Raw genomic sequence first — 23,083 nt, 5'->3', positions numbered from 1 at the left:
ACAAGATGGGTGAACTAGAGATACTGTTGTACAAGGAGGATTTGGATTTTGTGGGAATTTCAGAGACCTGGTTCAACAGCTCTCATGATTGGCTGGCAAACATTCAAGGGTATACCCTATACCGCAAGGATAGAGAGGGTAAAAAAGGGGGAGGGGTATGCCTATATATCAAGAATAATGTACAAGTGAATGTGAGAGATGACATCACTGAGGGAGCTAGAGAGGAGGTGGAATCCTTATGGGTAGAGCTCCAAAGGGATGAAGCTAAGGGGAAAATAATACTGGGAGTATGCTATAGGCCCCCTAACCTGAAGGAGGAAGTGGAGACTGATCTCCTATCACAAATTGGATTAGCAGCAAGGATGGGAAGTGTTATCATAATGGGGGATTTTATTTATCCAGACATAGACTGGGCGGAGGGAACCGCGCATTCATTTAAGGCTCGCCAGTTCCTTAATGTCTTGCAGGACAATTTTATGGGTCAGATGGTAGACGCACCAACTAGAAATAAAACATTACTGGATCTACTGATTACCAACAATACAGACCTGATCACAGATGTGGAAATACGGGGCAATTTAGGTAACAGCGATCACAGGTCAATTAGTTTCAGTATAAATCACACAAATAGGAAACATAAAGGGAATACAAAGACACTGAATTTCAAAAGAGCCAACTTCCCTAAACTACAAACCTTGCTAAAAGGCATAAATTGGGATAAAATATTAGGAACAAAGAATACGGAGGAGAGATGGGTTTGCTTTAAGAGCATATTAAATAAGGGCATTAGCCAATGTATCCCATTGGGTAATAAATTTAAAAGAGCGAACAAAAATCCTGGATGGCTTAACTCCAATGTAAAAATGCATATAAAAGCAAAGGAGAAGGCCTTCAAAAAATACAAGGTTGAGGGATCATCCTCAGCATTCAGACTTTATAAAGAATGCAATAAGAAATGTAAGGGTGCAATTAGGACGGCTAAGATAGAACATGAAAGACACATAGCGGAGGAGAGCAAAAAAAATTCCAAGAAATTCTTTAAGTATGTAAACAGTAAAAAAGGGAGGACAGACCATATTGGCCCCATATAGAACGAGGAAGGACATCTGGTTACAAAGGATGGGGAGATGGCAAAGGTATTGAATTTATTCTTCTCCTCAGTCTTCACGAGTGAATCGGGGGGCTTCAGTAACCAAAACTGCAGTGTTTATCCTCATGACACAACACAGGAAGCACCTCCATGGTTAACAGAGGACGGAATTAAAATTAGACTTGAGAAACTTAACATTAATAAATCACCGGGACCAGATGGCTTGCATCCGAGGGTACTTAGGGAACTCAGTCAGGTGATTGCCAGACCGTTGTTCCTAATTTTTACAGACAGTCTATTGACTGGAATGGTACCAGCTGATTGGAGAAAAGCCAATGTAGCACCAATATTTAAAAAGGGCCCAAAAAACATCCCTGGGAATTACAGACCAGTTAGCCTAACATCAATAGTATGTAAAATCTTGGAGGGGATGATAAGGGACTATATACAAGATATTAGTAATAAGAACGATATCATTAGCAGTAATCAGCATGGATTCATGAAGAATCGTTCTTGCCAAACCAATCTATTAACCTTCTATGAGGAGGTGAGTTGCCATCTAGATAAAGGAAGGCCCGTAGACGTGGTGTATCTGGATTTTGCAAAAGCATTTGACACAGTTCCCCATAAACGTTTACTGTACAAAATAGGGTCCGTTGGCATGGACCATAGGGTGAGTACCTGGATTGAAAACTGGCTACAAGGGCGTGTTCAGAGGGTGGTGATAAATGGGGAGTACTCAGAATGGTCAGGGGTGGGTAGTGGGGTTCCCCAGGGTTCTGTGCTGGGACCAATCCTATTTAATTTGTTTATAAACGATCTGGAGGATGGGATAAACAGTTCAATCTCTGTATTTGCAGACGATACTAAGCTAAGCAGGGCAATAACTTCTCCGCAGGATGTGGAAACCTTGCAAAAAGACCTGAACAAATTAATGGGGTGGGCGACTACATGGCAAATGAGGTTCAATGTAGAAAAATGTAAAATAATGCATTTGGGTGGCAAAAATATGAATGCAATCTATACACTGGGGGGAGAACCTCTGGGGGAATCTAGGATGGAAAAGGACCTGGGGGTCCTAGTAGATGATAGGCTCAGCAATGGCATGCAATGCCAAGCTGCTGCTAATAAGGCAAACATAATATTGGCATGTATTAAAAGGGGGATCAACTCCAGAGATAAAACGATAATTCTCCCGCTCTACAAGACTCTGGTCCGGCCGCACCTGGAGTATGCTGTCCAGTTCTGGGCACCAGTCCTCAGGAAGGATGTACTGGAAATGGAGCGAGTACAAAGAAGGGCAACAAAGCTAATAAAGGGTCTGGAGGATCTTAGTTATGAGGAAAGGTTGCGAGCGTTGAACTTATTCTCTCTGGAGAAGAGACGCTTGAGAGGGGATATGATTTAAATTTACAAATACTGTACTGGTGACCCCACAATAGGGATAAAACTTTTTCGCAGAAGAGAGTTTAATAAGACTCGGGGCCACTCATTACAATTAGAAGAAAAGAGGTTTAACCTTAAACTACGTAGAGGGTTCTTTACTATAAGAGCGGTAAGGATGTGGAATTCCCTTCCACAGGCGGTGGTCTCAGCGGGGAGCATTGATAGCTTCAAGAAACTATTAGATAATCACCTGAATGACCGCAACATACAGGGATATGTAAGGTAATACTGACACATAATCACACACATAGGTTGGACTTGATGGACGTGTGTCTTTTTTCAATCTCACCTACTATGTAACTATGTAACTATGTATATTGATTGGTTTGCGCAAAAGTTATAGCGTCTACAAACTATGGGATATTTTTATGGCATTTTTATTTTTTTTAATAGTAATGGCGGCGATCAGTTTTTAGTGGGACTGCAACATTGCGGCAGACAAATCAGACACCTAACTGATACTTTTGACACTTTTTTGGGAACCAGTGACATTATTTCAGTGATCAGTGCTAAAAATATGCACTGTAATACACCGTACACACGATCGGATTTTCCGACAACAAATGTTGGACTTAAGCTTGTTGGCGGAAAGTCCGGCTGTGTGTATGGTCCATCGAACATTTGTTATCGGACTTTCCGCCAACAAATGTTGACTAGCAGGTTCTCAAATTTTCCGCCAACAAAACTTTGTTGTCGGAATTTCTGATCGTGTGTACACAAGTCCGTGGCACAAAAGTTCACGCATTCTCGGAATCAAGGAGCCCCACTGGCTATTGAACTTCTTTTTTCTTGGCTTGTCGTACTTGTGCGTCACCACGTTTGTAATTGTTGGCCAACATTTGTGTGACCGTGTGTATGCAAGACAAGTTGGAGCCAACAACCTTCGAACAAAAATCCACGGTTTTGTTGTCAGAAAGTCCGATCGTGTGTACGGGGCATTACTGTACTAATGGCACTGGCAGGGAAGGGGTTAACATCAGGGGCGATCAAAGGGTTAGGTGTGTCCTTAGGCTTAGCAGGAACACGGATCTCTCTGTTTATACCTGACAGGACACCGATCTGCCTTGTTTACATCGGCAGACCGCCATCCTGTCTCTCCGGGGAGCGATCACGGCTGGCGGGTGGACATTGGGTCCGCCAGACCCACTGATTGGCTCCCCCTTTGGCCAATCAGCACAAGCACCCCAACTGGCTATTGCACGAAATGATGTACAGGTACGTATTTTCACGCAATAAAGCCGACGGTTGGCAAGTGGTTAAAGTAACAAACATATTATACTTACCTGCTCTGTGCAATGGTTTTGCACAGAACAACCCCGATCCCCCTCTTCTTGGATCCTGCGCTGGTGCTCCTGGCTCCTCCCCCTATCTATACGATACATAGAGCTCAGCTTGGCCCCACCCCCACACCCTCCTCATTGGCTGTGATTGACAGCAGTGGGAGCCAATGGCTCCCGCTGCTCTGTCTGAGCCAATGAGGAGTGAAAGAGCCTTTGCTCACAGGCACATCGCTTGATAGAGATTGGGCTCAGGTAAGTATAAGGGGAGCTATTGGGGGGAGCTGCATGTAGAAGGTTTTTTGTATCTTAGAGCCCTTTCACACTGACAGCGCGGGGGCATCGGCAGTAAAGCGCCGCTAAAACTAGCTGTGCTTTACCGTAGTTTTCGTTTTTTCCCCTACATCCATTCAAAGTGTAGAATTTACACATGATCTCTCAGCTCTAAAAAGCAGGGGGCAGAGAGATGAAGTTACATCAGTGAGGAGAGTTCTGACACCCCCCCCCCTCCCTTCACGCTTGAGATCCCTCCCCTGTCACCTTTTTTTCTTTTGGTATCAGGAAAACTTATTAGAAGTGACTTTTGCTTATTACATAGGAACAAGGCAGCAGACAGAAATTACACTAAAGCTGGATACACACTATACAATTTTCTGTAGATTTTTTCCTTCAGATTTACTAAAACCATATAATATGAGGTCAAACCTTAAGAGTTTCAATTTGTCTGCAATCAGGCAGTACATGGTTTTGGTAAATCTAAAGGAACAAAAGTAAATCTAAAGGAACAAAACAACAAAAGTTGTATAGTGTGTATGGGGTCTTCGTGCTCTAAAATGAGACAAGTACACACTACAGAGGGATATGCTTTGTTCGTATTTCATGCCTTAGGTTTACCACTTTAATGCAGAGAATGAATTAAGATAAAAAAAAACTTTCTGTCTTTACAACCACTTTAAGTTAGAACAATTGCTTTAAAGTAAAAATGTGCAAACAGGGAGAAATGTGAAAATTCTGGAACAAAACTCTGCTGGTGTATAGCCAGCTTCAGTAATGTGATAAGGTAAATACTGTTATGGTGCTGGAACATTATTGCAGTGATAAAACATTCCTTGCCATCAAAGCGCCTCTTTTGTACAGCAGATCTAAGGCCAGGGTGGATAAAAAATAAATGATTTAAAGAAAAAAAAAAAAATCAGATTTTTAAAATTGAAATCAGATTTATTTTATTTAAATCTGATTTTTTTGATTTTTATCAAATTTATTTACATTTTTTTTTTAATCATTTAAATGAACGGGTTGGAAATCACACTGGGGGGTACAGGAATCGCACAGGAACGCAGACTGCGTTTCTGGTGCAAACTGGCTCTAAAAAAATACAAAAAAAATCTCACTGTATAAATATTCTAATAAAGCGATATATTATTTTACTAGCTTATCGTACTATTTACTATTTATATTTTGCAGGCAAAGGCAGACAAGTGAGAATGTGTTTGATAACAAAGGATTTGTAAACATTCCTGCCTGTGATCAGTATTCCATAACACTGAGATTGGAGGAAATCTTTCCATGTTACAGAAAGCTTGCAGATCTTGGTGTGCTTGTCCTAGCAGATGGATAGTAATAGGGAAGTTGTATTGTAGAGCTATAAACAGACTGCAGATCTTTTCCCACCATCCTCCTAGACTGAGAAATGTTGGTGAAATCTGCCCTCCCTCCTGGTTCCAGAAAAAATGGCAGATCTAGGAAACAGAAGTCTGTATTCTACACTGCCATCTAAAAACAGCTGGATGTCCCCTCCTCCCTCCCTCTGCCTGCGATCTCCCCTCTGCTTCCTCTTTTGTTTCATCCATTGAGTGGAGCAGGCTGAGCCGCATCACACCACTCCATAGGGGAGTACACAGAGCTCAGCATAGAGCTCAGCACAGGAGAGTACACAGAGCTCAGCATAGGAGAGTACACAGAGCTCAGCACAGAGTACACAGAGCTCATCATAGGGGAGTACACAGAGCTCATCATAGGGGAGTACGCAGAGCTCATCATAGGGGAGTACATAGAGCTCATCATAGAGGAGTACACAGAGATCATCACAGGGAAGTACACAGAGCTCATCACAGGGAAGTACACAGAGCTCATCATAGGAGATCTCAGCACAGGACTCATCGAGGTACCATGGATCCATCTCTCCTCTACTGCCAGGATGTTACAATGACTGACACCATCTGATGGTCCCTGCACTGGATTGTCCTTCACCTCCTACCAGGAAGGACAAGGAGTGATCGGGGCTCTCAGGGAGCTGCCTCTGCTGTCACCACTGTCTGTGCCCACTCTGCTACCGTTTCCTCCCCCACCAACTTGTGTCCTTTGGCTGCAGGGAGTGGCTGGGAGCTCAGAGCCAGGGACACACTGCAGGGCTGGGCTGGGACCCGCTGCTGATACCCTGCCTACACTGGATGCTGCTGCTGCTGAAATGTCAGGAGGTAAGGTCCTCATGGCTTCATCATTCTGGGGTGATGGGGTGGTGAGATGCTGGAAGGGAGTTTCCCACAAACCTCACTGATGAAGATCTGCAACAAAGGAGCAACCGGCGTGCTATGGATGGATGGATGGGTGTGTGGGTGGACAGCTCCATGCTGCCTGTCATTTACATACTCTACAGCCACATGGTCACATCTCATTTATCCATCACATTCATCTCAGGTGTAGATCACATTTACATCCCTGGCTGGGTGCCCCAACCGGTGATTGTTTATTCCTTATACCTTCCATGCACTGGTAGCAATCCATACCATACCATACTATTTGTATTGTATGCTACACTATTGTATACCAGTGCAAGCTCCATGACATTGACCATCAACGCTGCTATATTCATGTACAAAGTCCTCCCTGCTGTCACCACATCTTTTTTATAAGGCATCAAAAGGTCTATCTATCTATCTATCTATCTATCTATCTATCTATCTATCTATCTATCTATCTATCTATCTATCTATCTATCTATCTATCTATCTGAGACACATCAGAGGCAAACTAGTGACACAATGACACACTAGGACACAGTGAGCTGCAATCATTTCATGGATAAGCAATCCATTTTTAGTCCTTTAAAATGTATGTGTATGTAGTAATGTGCATGACTCCACAAATGCAATATTCTTATTAGCTTCTTTTAGGCTTTCTCACTTACCTCAAATCTTGTGACAGTCAGTCTAGCGCTTTGGTGCAGGCATACATACAAACCATGTGTGCACTTTATTATCTTCCTAATAGTGCTTTGGATACACTTGATGCTTTGTTTTATTATTTGAATGAAGGAAAAAGGTTTGGGACTTTATATGAGGCCAAATACATGTGCCTCCATCCCCGACAATTGAGTTATATAGGAGCAAGGTTGGGACTTTATATTAAAATTGCATCACAGAATAATAATGTCTGATGGGTATATCATAGATTATTAACATACATTTTGCATAGCAACATAGATCCAGCATAATATGGTAAAATAAGGAAACTTTATTCCATAACATGGTACATAATAAATAGTAACATATTGGCATAGCAACATAATGGTTTTGCATTAATAACACCATAGAAACACCAGACTTGTTGTTTGCCTCCACAATAAAACATAATTTAGATTGGTAGAATCCAATAAAACATGATGTTAGTAAGAGTATTGGGATATAACAAGAGAGGAATCTAATAGCTCGACGTGTTTCGTGGCCGAAGTGCCACTCTTCAGGGGCAGATTCGGTATGGATGTCTATAAACATGTTAAAAAAAGAGCATTACTTAGAGTAATGTATATAGAAAAATACAAGAATAGATCCCCCTCTCATACTTACAAACTAACCATGAGACTGGGCGTAGGCAAGAGAATGCGAGGGCCGGCCGGGCAGATCATCAGCCCTAGAAGCTGAGGCGGTGATCCCCATGACACCGATGGAAATGACCAACAGGGAAGGCAGTCCATGGGGACACATCTCCCATGGATAATCAAAGGTGGTGTGAGCCATAAAGTTGTTTTATTATTTGTTTTTCATCCAACTGAAAATATTGGTAAAAATATTTCCAAAATCGAATATATCTATTATATAACATATATACAGTTTACTGTGTGTGTGTGTATATATGTGTGTATATATAATATATATATATATATATATATAATTACTGTATAGATAGAGTTGTTATAGTTTAAATGTTATCATAAATAATCTAAATATAAAAAATATGAAACGTCTAATACAGCTGACAAATGACACACCCATCTGTATGTTGCCATATATTATTTTATTCTACGGTGATATACAGGTTAATTTGCATCACTGGCAAAAAAAAAAAAAAAAAATATGTATTGCAGAAGTCATTGTTGCACTGCAGATGAAACCATTTACCGGAAAATGAAAATTATACAAAAAAAAATGTTGGCTAATATAATATTTATCTGAAACACTAGGAGTGTATTAACTATGAAGATGTTTGGAATTGATGTAACAGGAAATAACATGACCAGATGAAATAAACATATGACAGATATGTTTTATTTAAACAGAAAATTACTTGAGTTTAGAGCACTTGGGTTGGCAAAAGTACTGTCTGTAGCCGGCCAGGCCATTACCAGAATTAGGTAGAAGTTTATGCCAAGTGGACTAAAATTGCACTATCACTCTTGAAAGAAAGACATAAAACCTTTTTGTTGGACTGCCACTGCATTTAACTTTTTAAAGCCTAAAATGGTGGCGAACACAGTTCAGACGTTTGCAAATGCCTCTGTGATAAGTATATAAAATATAATTTCTCTCTGGTTGCTGCCATCATTTAGCAACAAACAAAGCGAAGGCAGTAACTTCTTGGAGACCCAAGACCCTTAAGGCCCAGCTCTAGTCCTGGACAGGGCTTGGACAGGTCCTTGAACAGGAGACAAGCGAATGTGTTTGAAAACCAGACATATCACAGAGCAGTGATTGTGACATTTTGTGATTCTCCATTAATATACACTGTATTGTCAAAAGTATTGTGATGCCTGCCTTTACAGGCACATGAACAAATAGCATCCACTTTAAGTTCCTCCACCCCAAACTCACTCATCCATGTCTTTATGGACCTTGCTTTGTGCACTGGTCCAAATCATTTGGTGGAGGGGGGATTATGGTGTGGGTTTTTTTTTTCGGGGTTGGGCTTGGCCCCTTAGTTCCATTGAAGGGAAATCTTAAGGCTTCAGCATACCAAGACATTTTGGACAATTTCATGCTCCCAACTTTGTGGGAACAGTTTGGGGATGGCCTCTTCTTGTTACAACATGACTTGGACATGGTCCATAAAGACATGAATGGGCAAGTTTGGGGTGGAGGAACTTGACTGGCCTGCACAGGGTCCTGACCTCACCCCTATAGAACACCTTTGAGATGAATTAGAGAGGAGACTGCAAGCCAGGCCTTCTTGTCCAACATCAGTGCCTGACCTCACCAACACGCTTCTGGAAGAATTGTCAAACATTCCCATAGACACACTCCTAAACCTCTTCCCAGAAGAGTTGAAGCTGTTATAGCTGCAAAGGGTGGGCCAACGCAATATTAAACCCTACGGATTAAGACTGGGATGCCATTAAAGTTCATGTGCGTGTATAGGCAGGTGTCCTAATACTTTTGACAATATACAGTAGTGTATGTATGGAGATTTTTCCAACCTTCATCCAATCCATGCAGCATACTTGATTGGATCCCTAAATTCCATGATTCTCTGCACATCAGACATATCTACATGTAAGTATTCCAGACAGTCAAAAAGTGATGAATAAGTAGTTTTCCCTGGATTATCCATATAAAAAGGAGGGAAGCAGTAAGTTGTCATACTTATTTTTCAGAAAGATGGCAGGGATTTAGCTAAAGGGTTTGTCCACCCAAAAGTGATATTTCACATTTTTAACACGCTGGAGAGTTTATCTCTGTGCCTGAGTTTTGGGTCTTTGCACACCATTTGTTGTCATTATGAGGACTTGGCACTTTCTCTACTGGATTTATTTTTTTGTTATGGGCAGTGCAACAGGAGGAACACCCAAAACTTCTAGGTGGACAGGAACAGAGTTGGGAGTTATGGCAGGAAATGGCACTGTTGCAGTATCCAAGCCATATAAGTAGCCAAGGGGACACCATCTATAGCTAAAATTAAATTTGTTACCCTTTTACAGTTAGTTGTTGTCTTTGTGTCTTTACTGTCACTACTGGGTGCTCATGACCTCCATGGTATGTCAGGATAGAGAGCATTGGGAGATCAGCAAGCATCTATTCAACCTTTGGTAGCATGAACCCAGAAGTTCAATGCTGTCAAACCTCAGTCACTCTGCTAAAAGCTGATCAGTCTTTGCTCCATCAGAATCAATAGAGTGTGGATGTGATAATTGGGGTCTAACAGACCCCTAATGTCTTCTTATCAGCTGCCTTTGTGATGGCAACTAAGTTAAATTAAACTTAAATATACTATAAAAAAAACTTAAATAAACTTAAAGGGGTTGTAAAGGTAAAAATTTTTTCACCTTAATGCATTCTATGCATTAAGGTGAAAAAACTTTTGACAGTACCGCCGCCCCCAGGCCCCCCGTTTTACTTACCTGACGCCTCGAATCTTCGCTGCTCGTCCTCGTCAGCTTCATTGCAGCTCAGCCTGGTCGCTGATTGGCTGCAGTGGATGGATTGAAAGCAGCGCAGCCATTGGCTCGCGCTGCTGTCAATCACATCCGATGACGCGGCGCGCCGGGGGGCGGGGCCGAGTGATACAGCGAGCGGCTATAGCCGCCGGCTGTATCACGGGAGCGCGCCCGCAAGCACTCACCACCGTGCGAGGGAGCTCGCATGAAGGTGGTAAATGCTTGCGGGGAGGAGCTGAAACAGCCGCCGAGGGACCCCAGAAGAGCAGGTTCGGGGCCACTCTGTGCAGAACGAGCTGCACAGTGAAGGTAAGTATAACATGTTTGTTATTTAAAAAAAAAAAAATAAATAACTTTACAACCCCTTTAAATATGCTATAAAAATACTGGAAAAGCCACCCAACATAACATACGTGTACTGTACATATGAATGTAAACACACACACCTGTTTCCCAGGCGTATGAAAAGTACCATACATATTAGGTATTGCCACATTTGCTGGAGTGAAACAATAATTCTAATACCATCTTTAACTGTTAACCATAAATGAATGACCTGTAAAGGCTTTAAAGCATTGCCAATGGACAGTTATGGGCAGGGGCATAACTAGAACCTTCAGGGCTCCGCTGACCTCCACGTCCGGGGCCCCCCTATGGTGGCGGAACACCAGGGTCAACACCATTGGCGGTACCTAGCTAATGCCCCAATAAGGTTTTTACCCATACTTCAGCTTTAATATTCTAGGCCAAATTATACAGTTTTAATGCTTTCATCAGAGAAACATTCTAATCTAGTGGAAGCAAGTGTCATCATTGATGCTGCTTAAAGGGGTTGTAAACCCTCGTGTTTTTTCACCTTAATACATCCTATGCATTAAGGTGAAAAAACACCTGGCAGTCACCAGCCCCCCAGCCCCCTGTTTTTGCTTACCCGAGCCCCTTCATCTGCTCAACGGGGACGCGCTGTCATTCTCTCCACGGGGTCCCGACTCTTGATTGGATAGATTGATAGCAGCGCAGCCATTAGCTCCCACTGCTGTCAATCAAATTCAATGACGCGGTTGCTGTGAGGCGGGGCCGAGTCCGGCATTTGTGTCTGTGGACTCGTGCAAATGTGGACTCGGGAGCGCGCCCGCAAGGCAACCCCCTCACTTCTCCTACGGGGTTATCTGATGCGGGGAGGAGCGGGGAGGGACCCCAGAAGAGGATGTTCGGGGCCACTCTGTGCAAAATGAGCTGCACAGTGGCGGTAAGTATGATATGTTTGTTATTTAAAAAAAATTAAAAAACGATCCTTTACAATCACGTTAAAGCATTTCAGACACATTTAATGTCAAGAATAAGCACTTCCAATATGTATTACCTGAATTTTCTACCATTCAAGAGAATGTAAAACACTTGGGTTTGTCATATTGATCCTGGTCCTTTATTGCCTAGAGAGTCACTGACTTGGAACGCAAAAAGGGAACTTTTCTGACCTCACTGGCTACATACAGGTCTGTTACTCACTAGGTGAAGTCTCCTCTTAAAGCCAGGATACTCATGACAGCGCTTGACTTTGCATCTTTACAGCCAAATCAGCAATGGCGGTTTTCATATTTTTATCTTCACAGGTAATCAGAGGAGTGGTAATTTGGCACAGTATGGGACGGATTTACTAAAACTGATGTACACAGCAGAAGCTGGTGCAGCTGTGCATGGTAGCCAATCAGCTTCTAACTTCAGCTTGTTCAATTAAGCTTTGACAAAAAAATAAAATAAATAGAAGCTGATTGGTTTCTATGCAGAGCTGCACCAGATTTTGCACTCTCCGGTTTTAGTAAATCAACCCCATAGTGTATGAGGATACAGTGAGAAAATTACAAGTGAATTAATGTGATCTTGTTTTGTGTACGTAGCCTCCCTGGTGGTATGATTATGTCAGATTTTTGAATCTCAAAGCGGTATATTGTTTTGCATAGAAATTTGGCGTTTTATATTGTAGCCCTGTAATTCTTAGTAAAAAAGCTTAAATCTGTCCAAACAAGAGTCTAGTAGACATCTCGGCTGTGATAAAGTTTGAAACACAAAATCATAAATTATAATATAATAAATAACTATATATAATTATAAAAATAATAATATAATAATAATAAAATTAATTTCCCCACAATTCACTATCGCTCAATTCTGCAAGTGTTCTAATTTATTTTCTGCGCTATGAACAAAAAAAGACCGACAATTTAAAAAAAAACAATATTTTTTACTTTTTGCTATAATAAATATCCAAAGAAAATAAAAATCGCAAAAAATGTCTTAATCAGTTTAGGCTAATATGTATTCTCCTACATATTTTTGGTAAAAAAATCACAATAAGCATATATTGATTGGTTTGGTATTTTTATTATTCATTTTTTTTTTTTTTTACTACTAATGGCGGTGATCAACGATTTTTATCGGGACTGCGACATTGCGGCAGATGGATCGCACACTTTTGACACTTTTTTGGGACCAGTGACATTATTACAGTGATCAGAGCTAAAAGAGCAACTGATCACTGTATAAATTACAATGGCAGGGAAAGAGTTAACACTAGGGAACGATCGAGGGGTAAAGTGTTCCCTAGGGAGGTGTTTCTAACTGTGAGGGGAGTGGACTGACTGGGAGTAGAGAGAGATCACTGTTCCTGATCTCTAGGATTTCTCTCTCTTCCCCTGTCAGAACGGGGATCTGTTTGTTTTTAATGACAGATTCCCATTCTGGCCCTCTAGAGCGATCGCGGGTGGCCGGCAGACATCGCGTCCAACAGCTTTGGCATTGGCTCCGGCGACGCGCCTGCTAGAGCCATTAAAGGGACCGTCATACTGGTATGGCGATTTGCTCAGCCGAGCCAACCTTCCGCAGTATAACTGCGGCGGCTGGTCGTCAAGCAGTTAAATATATACCTTAGTAGCCACTAAGGATATAAATCTACTTTGTGCTTACCAAATGTCTTAAGAAACCCAATAATTATCTAGTAAAAGTGGTATCATCGCTGTGCTGCTCATAGCCTATGCAGAGAGCAGAACTGTGAGAGGGACCCAACAAATATACCTACTAAAGGCTGCCTGCAGAAAAGTACAGGATTGGAAGGGGCGGATACAAGACCAGTCACTCTGCACAAGGAGAGGGAGCAGCACTAACAGGTCTTTATTACAGGAAGCTTTCTGTACAGAAGCAAAGTTTCACACTGGATTACTGTACAGATCTGGAAGTAATACGCTTTTTGATCATAAGCTGCAGCAGTACCTGCAGTGATGGTTTAAATTCCTTCACTATGACTGTGTTTATCATAGCAGCACTTGTGGGCCAATGTCTAGAGCAGCAGGGTTAGAAGTGGCATCACTATTATGGGGCGTACACACGGTCGGACTTTACGGCTACAAAAGTCCGACAGCCCGTCCGACAAACTTTCGAAGGACTTTTGGCAGGCTTGCAGTGGACTTTCTAACGAACGGACATGCCTACATATGATTAGACAAAAGTCCGACGGATTCGTACATGATGACGTACACCGGACTAAAATAAGGAAGTTGATAGCCAATAGCTGCCCTAGCGTGGGTTTTTGTCTGTCAGACTATCATACAGACGAGCGGATTTCTGGGTCCGGCGGAGTTACGACGTAAAGATTTGAAGCATGTTCCAAATCTAAAGTCCGTCAGATTTGCGACTGGAAAAGTCCGCTGAAGGTCCGGTGAAGCCCACACAGGATTGGATTGTCCGCCGGATTTGGTCCGTCGGCGTCCGTCTGACTTTTGTAGCCACAAAGTTCGACCGTGTGTACGCCCCATTAGACACCTTTGAGTAAATTCAGTAGAAGAAGCGTAAGACCTTTTTCACCCCCTTGCTGCCCCACCTTCAAGCGGACATAGCAGCCAGGTGGGGTCTGTACACAAGCCGTGCCCGCGATGCTTTTCTTCACAGCCACTGCAAATTTAACTCAGGTTGCCAAGTTTGACAGGTGGCACTGCATGTCAAACGCACCTATTAAAGGTCAATGGGACTGTGCCACAACCATGAGCCAAACACTTATGGGCCGTACACACATTAGGATTTTCCAACAACAAATGTTGGGTGTGAGCTTGTTGCCGGAAAGTCCAACTGTGTGTATGCTCCATAGAACATTTGTTGTCGTAATTTCCGCCAACAAATGTTTGAGAGCAGGTTCTCAAATCTTGTTGTCGGAAATTCCAAGCGTGTGTACATAATTCCGGCGCACAAATGTCCACGCATGCTCGGAATCAAGCAGAAGAGCCGCACTGGCTGTTGAACTTCATTTTTGTGACCGTGTGTATGCAAGACAAGTTTGAGCCAACATCCTTTGGAAAAAAATCCACGGTTTTGTTGTCGGAAAATCATATCATGTGTACATAGCCTAATGCCCTGTACACACGACGGGTTTTGCCGTTGGAATAAACTCTGAAGGTTTTTATGACGGAGTTCCGACGGAATTCTGCTCAAGCTGTCTTACATACACACGGTCACACCAAATTCCGATCGTTCGGAACGCGGTGACGTACAACACGTACGACAGGACTAGAAAACGGAAGTTCAATAGCCAGTAGCCAATAGCTTCCGTCTCGTACTTGCTTCAGAGCATGCGTCGTTTTTGGTGCGTCGGAACAGCATACAGACGATCGATTTTTCCGATAGTAATTTGTTCGGTCGGAAAAATCTAGAACATGTTCTCTATCTAAGTCCGTCTGAATTTTCGACAGAAAAAGTCCGATAGGGCATACACACAATATACGATGAAAAGCTCCCATCGGACTCTTTCTGTCTGAAATTCCACTCGTGTGTATGCGGCATAAGACATAAAACCATCTTCTTTTCCTTGTTTTATGGGCTATGCAGATGAAAAGTAAAGCTGCTTATGAAGCAGGCCACATGTAGTAGTGCATTCTAGTTCTAGTTTTTACGACAATAATCACACAACACAAGAGATGGAGCATGTATAAAAATACCACGTCATTATAGTGTGTCAATTATAGTGTGTGGGTTTATTCCAACCATCCCTATAGTTCTGCTCCTCTGCAGGAATGTGCGTGATCAAACATGGTTACTATTTTGCTTGGAACCTATACATGATTTTGAGATGACTTAGAAGACCTTGCCTTTCTGTGGGTTTATTGCAGCCATCCCTATAAAATATTGGTGACAGCTGATATAATTTTCGCCCAAACCACATAAAAAATTCTTGGATGTTTAGATCTAAGTGATAGATTGTTATTAGGACATGTGGCTTGTATTTGTATTGTTTTTGAGATACAAAGATAGACGTACAAAGATAGAAGCTGTGTTGTAATTTCAGCCATTTTGGATTAGTCGGAAGTGATTTTACAGTGCTTGTAAACAGCCAGCTCAGTGGAGCTAGAGAGAGCAGGCCAAATTGTTCATCTCCAATAAATGGTGTAATTGCTTCCTGTTTCATTGTGCGCTTTTCAACTGCCAAATGCAATCAGAGAAATTCAGCTTTTGTTTGGCGTAATGCTGTATTCACTTCTTTTATCAATGTTTGGTATACAGACTGTATTCTGTAGTGTTTTCTGTAAGACCAGGATAAATAAAGTTATTATATGGCGTTTTAGATCATACAGTACCCAGGGGAGGAAATACTGTGTGGTATGTGTTCCTCATCAGAACCAAGGCTTATGGATGCTTTAGTACTAATATGTTAAGTGCTCTTTGTGGAGTGCTTTCTTCAAGCATGTTTTGTGGCATGTGTCACACATAACACATGTGTTAAAACACGTATACAACTTCCTTTTTTTCCAGAATATTCTTTGAGTACTTCTTTTTAAGACTAAAACTGCTATTGCCCTGCTATTATTGTTATATTTCATACATTCTCATCAATGTTCATATCAGTACGCAAATGTAATCATTGTCTTTATGCTGCTTCAAATGTATGTAAGACCCAAACCTTTATTTATTTACATAGTTACATAGTAGGTGTGGTTGAAAAAAGACACAAATCCATCAAGTCCAACCTATATGTGTGATTATATGTCAGTATTATATTGTATATCCCTGCATGTTGCGGTCCTTCAGGTGCTTATCTAGTAGTTTTTTGAAACCATTGATGCCCCTCGCTGAGACCACCGCCTGTGGAAGGGAATTCCACATCCTTGCCACTATTACAGTAAAGAACCCTCTACGTGTCTTGTTAAACTCCCTTCAGCAAAAAAGTTTTATCCCTATTGTGGGGTCACCATTACGGCATTTTTAAATTGAAATCATATCCCCTCTCAAGCGTCTCTTCTCCAGAGAGAATAAGTTCAATGCTCGCAACCTTTCCTCAACTAATATCCTCCAAACCCTTTATTAGCTTAGTTGCCCTTCTTTGTACTCGCTCCATTTCCAGTACATCCTTCCTGAGGACTGGTGCCCAGAACTGGACAGCATACTCTAGGTGCGGCCGGACCAGAGTCTTGTAGAGCGGGAGAATTATCGTTTTATCTCTGGAGTTGATTCCCTTTTTAATGCATGGCAATATTCTGTTTGCTTTGTTAGCAGCAGCTTGGTATTGCATGCCATTGCTGAGCCTATCATCTACTAGGACACCCAAGTCCTTTTCCATCCTAGATTCCCCCAGAGGTTCTCCCCCCAGTGTATAGATTGCATTCATATTTTTGCCACCATTTTTCTACATTAAACCTCATTTGCCATGTAGTTGCCCACCCCGTTAATTTGTTCAGATCTTTTTGCAAGGTTTCCACATCCTGGAACATTGGGTGTTCTGAGATTGCAACTAGGACTTGTTATTATACTTACCTTGGGTTTATGTGCTTTTGTCAACCTACCACTAATGCCCCCAATACTACCCTCTGGAATATGTCCTGCGCTGACTATCTCTACCTCTGGGCCCTCTCCCCCATCATCTAGTTTAAAAACCCCTCTAACTTTTTGGCCATCTTTACTCTCAGCTGATCTGCACCCTCCTCATTTAGGTGCAGTCCGTCCCTTCTATAGTACTGGTTATTGACTGAGAAGTCTGCCCAATCCTCCAGGAACCCACTTTACTTTAGATTAGTATAGACATTGGAAAGGTTTGAACTCCTGTCAGGGGTTATTGTTGTTGGTGTCACTGCTGAAGAAATTCACCTTTAACCACTTGCCTACTGGGCACACTCACCCCCTTCCTGCCTAGGCCAATTTTCAGCTTTCAGCGCTGTCACACTATGAATGACAATTGCACGGCCATGCAACACTGTACCCAAATTACATTTTTATAATTTTTTTTCACACAAATAGAGCTTTCTTTTGGTGGTATTTTATCACTGCTGGGTTTTTTATTTTTTGTTAAAAAAACGAGACAGAAAATTTAGAAGAAAAAAAAATGTTGTCTAAGTTTCTGTCAGTAAATTTTGTGAATAAGTAATTTTTCTCCTTCAGTGATGTGCACTGATGAGGCTGCACTGATGGGCACTGATAGGCTGCATTGATGGGCACTAATGAGGCGGCACTTATGGGAACTGATGAGGCGGCACTGAAGGGCACTGATTAGGTTGCACTGATGAGGAGGCACGAATATGCAGCACTAATGGCCACTAATAGGTGGCACTGATATGCGGCACTGATGAGCACTGATAGGTGGCACTGATAGGCGGCCCTGGTGGGCAACAATAGGCGGCACAGATAGGTGGCACTGATGGGCGGCACTGACGAGCAGGCACTGATGGGTACTGAAAGGCAGCACTGACTGACGCCACTAATGGGCACTGATTGGTGTCACTGATGGGCACTGATTGGTGTCACTGATGGGCACTGCTGGGGCTGTACTGTAATCAGGGCACTGATGATCAGTGCCCTTATTACCTGTACATGTCTCCTCTGCGAGGAGATGCTGCTGATCCGCTCTCCTCACCTCACACTCTGTCAGTGTGAGCCAAGGAGAGATGATAAACGGCACTTCCTAGTTTACATGTGACCGGCTGTGATTGGACACAGCCAGTCACATGGGTTAAGAGCCGGGTCATCGCAGCAGTTCTGGGGCGCCGTCATATGATGTTGTCCCAGAACGAGAGTGCATGCCACCATTTTACTATATGGCGGGCGGGAAGTGGTTAAAGTATACATGAACCCTTACCTTGTTATACAACCCTTTCTGCTTCAAATGAAAATGCAAAACCTTTGTGTGTGTGTGTATATACTATATTATACACCGTATTTATCGGCGTATAACACGCGCTGGAGTATAACACGCACCCCAAGTTTAGGAGGGAATTTTAAGGGAAAAAAAATTTTAAGGAAAAAAACTTACATTTAAATGCCCATCAATGCAGCCTTATCAGTGTCATTTGCATCTTTGTCCAGTGTCATTTGCAGCCTTTCAGTGTCATTTGCAGCCTTGTTGTGTCATTTGCAGCCTTGTTGTGTCATCTGCACCCTTGTAGTGTCATCTGCAGCCTTGTAGTGTCATTTGCAGCCTTGTAGTGTCATTTGCAGCCTTGCCCAGTGACACTGCAGCCTTGTAGTGACACTGCAGTTTTTAAATATGGCGCCGCCGAGAGACACAGAGCCGGTCCTGTGTCTCTCGGCTGCTTTCGGCTCCTCTGTAGTCCTGTGGGCGGAGCCGAGCGCCACCGACATTGATACATAGCCGAGTGTACTCGGCTAGGACTGGGCGTGAATGTGAGCGGAGCTAGCCGAACCTAGCCGAGTGCACTCGGCTATGTATGAATGTCGGCGGTGCTCGCTCCGCCGCTCACAGTCAGCGGGGATCGGCGTATAACATGCACCCGCGATTTTCCCCTGATTTTAAAGGGAAAAAAGTGCGTGTTATACGCCGATAAATACGGTATATATACCGGTGTATATATATATATATATATATATATATATATATATATATATATATATATAAAAAAACTATAATACCTTTCTCTTTTTTTTTTTGTTATATATGTGATCACATGACCTTTGTTCTCAGCTGCATAAGGAACTTAGAGAGGTGGAAGTGGAGACTGCAGGGGGGCGGTGTTAGCAAGAGGCAGAGGAACAGCAGTACACGATCATCCCAGTGATTAGCTGCCCAGATATTAAAGGGCTGTAGTTTATGCCGCGACTATATTGTTTTTTTAACTAAAGCACTGCTATATGTGTGAGCTGTCATTAAAACTTAAACATAAAAATGTTTAAACAGAAAGCAGCATTTGCCCATTCGTAATCTGCCTTTCAGTGCTTTGCTTTTTTGATCTGTGACTGCTTCAGTCTCTGCGTGGGTGTATGATTTTTTTTTTAAGCTTCTATAAATATAGCTGTGTATTAATGTTTTTTTTTTGTGTTTTTTTGTGATTTGTCTGTACAACAGCGAATTAATTTTCTTTTATGCTATGAATATAAACCAGCAAAAAAAATTTGAGTAATTGTAATTGAATATTTTCAAGGTTTAATGTTTAAAGTGTGTTACCCAAACATTTCATATTCCTGATATGTGTATGTGTAATCATGTACTTATGTTAAAAAGTATCCTGTTTTCTTTGCATTTCTTCCTTTGTGTGAAATACAGTACCTGGGGATCATGCCGGTCCTTCTGTTTTCCTACTTCAAATTGACCACGCTAGGCATGGAAGCTCATTCATTCCAGTGTGGTCAGTTTTCTGGCTGTGCTGGGGCTCAGCCTGCCTTTCCTCCAATGATCAGACTTGTGCTGATGCCCCCCTGCACAGCCATTCACTGGGGAGATCAGTATACTGCTGTTTCTCTGCTTCTTGCTGACACGCTCCCCCTACAGTCTCCACCCCACCTCTTTAAGCCCCTTATGCAGCTGAGAACAGAGGTCATGTAATTAGTTATAAAACAGAAGAAAACAGTATATATATATATATATATATATATATATATATATATATATATATATATATATATAAATTATATACAGTATCTCACAAAAGTGAGTACACTATTTTATTATATCTTTTCATGTGACAACACTGAAGAAATGACGCTACAATGTAAAGTAGTGAGTGTACAGCTTGTATAACAGTGTACATTTTCTGTCCCCCCAAAATATCTCAACACATAGCTATTAATGTCTAAACCGCTGGCAACAAAAGTGAGTACACCCCTAAGTGAAAATTTCCAAATTGGGCCCAAAGTGTCAATATTTTGTGTGACCACCATTATTTTCCAGCACTGCCTTAACCCCCTTGGGCATGGAGTTCACCAGAGCTTCACAGGTTGCCACTGTCCTCTTCCACTGCTCCATGACGACATAATGGAGCTGGTGGATGTTAGAGACCTTACACTCCTCCACCTTCCGCCTCACAGATGCTCAATAGGGTTTAGGTCTGGAGACATGCTTGGCCAGTCCATCACATTTACTCTCAGCTTCTTTAGCAAGGCAGAGGTCGTCTCTGCTTCAGTATGTCACAGTACATGTTGGCATTCATGGTTCTCTCAATGAACTATAGCTCTCCAGTGCCAGCAGCACTCATGCAGCCCCAGACCATGACACTCTCACCACCATGCTTGACGTAGGCAAGACACACTTGTCTTTTTACTCCTCACCTGGTTGCCGCCACACACGCTTGACACCATCTAAACCAAATAAGTTTATCTTGGTCTGTACAGGACATGGTTCCAGTAATCCATGTCCTTGGTCTGCTTGTCTTCAGCAAGCTGTTTGCGGGCTTGGTTGACCATGGCGAGGCCTGTTCTGGGTGGAACCTGTCCTGTTAAACCGCTGTATGGTCTTGACCACCGTGCTGCAGCTCAGTTTCAGGGTCTTGGCAATCTTCTTATAGCCTAGGCCATCTTTATGTAGAGCAACAATTCCTTTTTTAAGATCCTCAGAGAGCCATGGTGAACTTCCAGTGACCAGTATGAGAGAGTGAGAGAGATAACACCAAATTTAACACACCTGCTCCCCTTTCACACCTGAGACCTTGTAACACTTAATGAGTCACATGACACCGGGGAGGAAAAATGGCTAATTGGGCCCAATCTGGACATTTTCACTTAGCAGTGTACTCACTTTTGTTACCAGCGGTTTACACATTAATGGCTGTGTGTTGAGTTATTTTGAGGGGACAGCAAATTTACACTGTTTTACAAGCTGTACACTCACTACTTTACATTGTAGCCCCCCCCCCCCCCCAAAAAAAGAAAGCATTGTAATATATATATATATATTTATGTATATATTTATTTATATATATGTATATAACTTGTAAAAAATAATTTTAAAAAATGTAAAAAAAAATTTAAATTAAAAACCTATCAGTGTCCATCAGTGCAGCATATTAGTGCCACTGTGACATTTAGAAAAAGTATTGATAATCAGTATCGGCGAGTAAAAAAGTAATCAGTCTTAAAAAAGTGGTAACGGTGCAACCCTAAAATGTATCATTGGGTGGATGGCGAGAAGAAAAGGGTAGTCCCATCTATAAAGGATATTTTTCTCATGTAATAAATTTGTGAGGGGACCTAGGGCACCAATCCAGATTCCTTCAGGACAGGTTAGGTAACACTGTGATGATGACATCACCAAAGTCCACTGTGCCCTTTTCCTGAGCCCTTTGCATGATTTTGTTCTTAAGCTCACAGCACACTGTCACCCTACACATGATACCTCTAAGGTTAGATGGGTCAGCATTGCAAGCACTAGAGGTTCTGTAAACTCTGTCTAGCTCAAAAGGATCAAAGTATGCGTTGCTCAGGGGAATATTGAAGATCGATTGAGCTGTATGGTTTTTGGTTATCTTGGCTTTTGGCCTCAGGTATGCCCAGAAATGTAATAATATTTTAGAAATTGTGATCCTTAGCATCATCTAAGTGTGTCCATATTGCCTGGATATACTGGTGGTGAACAGAGATTACCAAAGTGGGATGGTGGGCTCAGATAGCAGTAAGGGTGGTCTCAGCAATATCCAGGCTTTGATGTAAGCTTTGCAAGTCAGAGGTCAGTCATGTCCTGGGCATGTTTTATCTCTTAGCATGAGAACATACACTCAAGATCATGTTTAGTGGGGAACAGTGCAAAGTATTTTTTGAATGTTCCTTTATAAAACCTGAGCATCTAGTTCATCCTCTGATGCTGATGTATTGTGGTCTCCAAAGGATGCTTCATGGTTGGCAGTGAGAGGGGAGATCACGATCTCAAAGGACCTTTGAAGAAAAGTCTTGATTGCCTCCCTCAGATGGCCAAACGGGACCTGAATGGTTTTGGTTTACCTCCCTAGCACACAGTGATGCAGGATAGAACATCTGTAGGTGCTCTGGGGATGTTTTCAGGCTAGCGGTGTGAGATGTTCTGAAAGACATATCCGTGAAGACCTAGTGGTAGGTTTCTCCCCTGGTTTCAAGAATGTGAATGTGTCAATCATTCATTCTAATATTACACTGTAATAGTACATATTGCACTGCAGGACACCATTGCAAGCTGATTGGCCCTGTGGACCAGTTACATTTGCTTCTGTCTCAGATATTAAAGGGCTGTAGTTTATGACTCGACTATATTGTTTTTTAACTAAAGCACTGCTATATGTGTGAGCTGTCATTAAAACAAAAAAAATGTTTAAACAGAAAGCAGCATTTGCCCATTCGTAATGATAATCTGCCTTTCAGTGTTTGCTTTTTTGATCTGTGACTGCTTCAGTCTCT

General features: G+C 42.1%; 1 protein-coding gene across 2 annotated transcripts in view; it reads left to right on the top strand.

Moving 5' to 3' along the window:
• Positions 1-5,630: 5,630 nt before the first annotated feature.
• The window catches only part of CLIP2 (CAP-Gly domain containing linker protein 2), a 211,569-nt gene continuing 194,116 nt past the window's right edge, over positions 5,631-23,083 (top strand). For both annotated transcript variants that reach the window (XM_073615039.1, XM_073615038.1), the window contains exon 1: positions 5,631-6,290. The gene's annotated coding sequence lies outside the window, so the exon portion shown is untranslated. The remainder of the gene's footprint in view (positions 6,291-23,083) is intronic.

This window comes from Aquarana catesbeiana, linkage group LG02 (genome assembly GCF_042186555.1).
Source record: "Aquarana catesbeiana isolate 2022-GZ linkage group LG02, ASM4218655v1, whole genome shotgun sequence".
In the NCBI taxonomy this organism is placed as follows: Eukaryota; Metazoa; Chordata; class Amphibia; order Anura; family Ranidae; genus Aquarana; species Aquarana catesbeiana.
The sequence above is the reverse complement of the archived record's forward strand: the minus strand, read 5'-3'. Positions and strand labels throughout refer to the sequence as shown.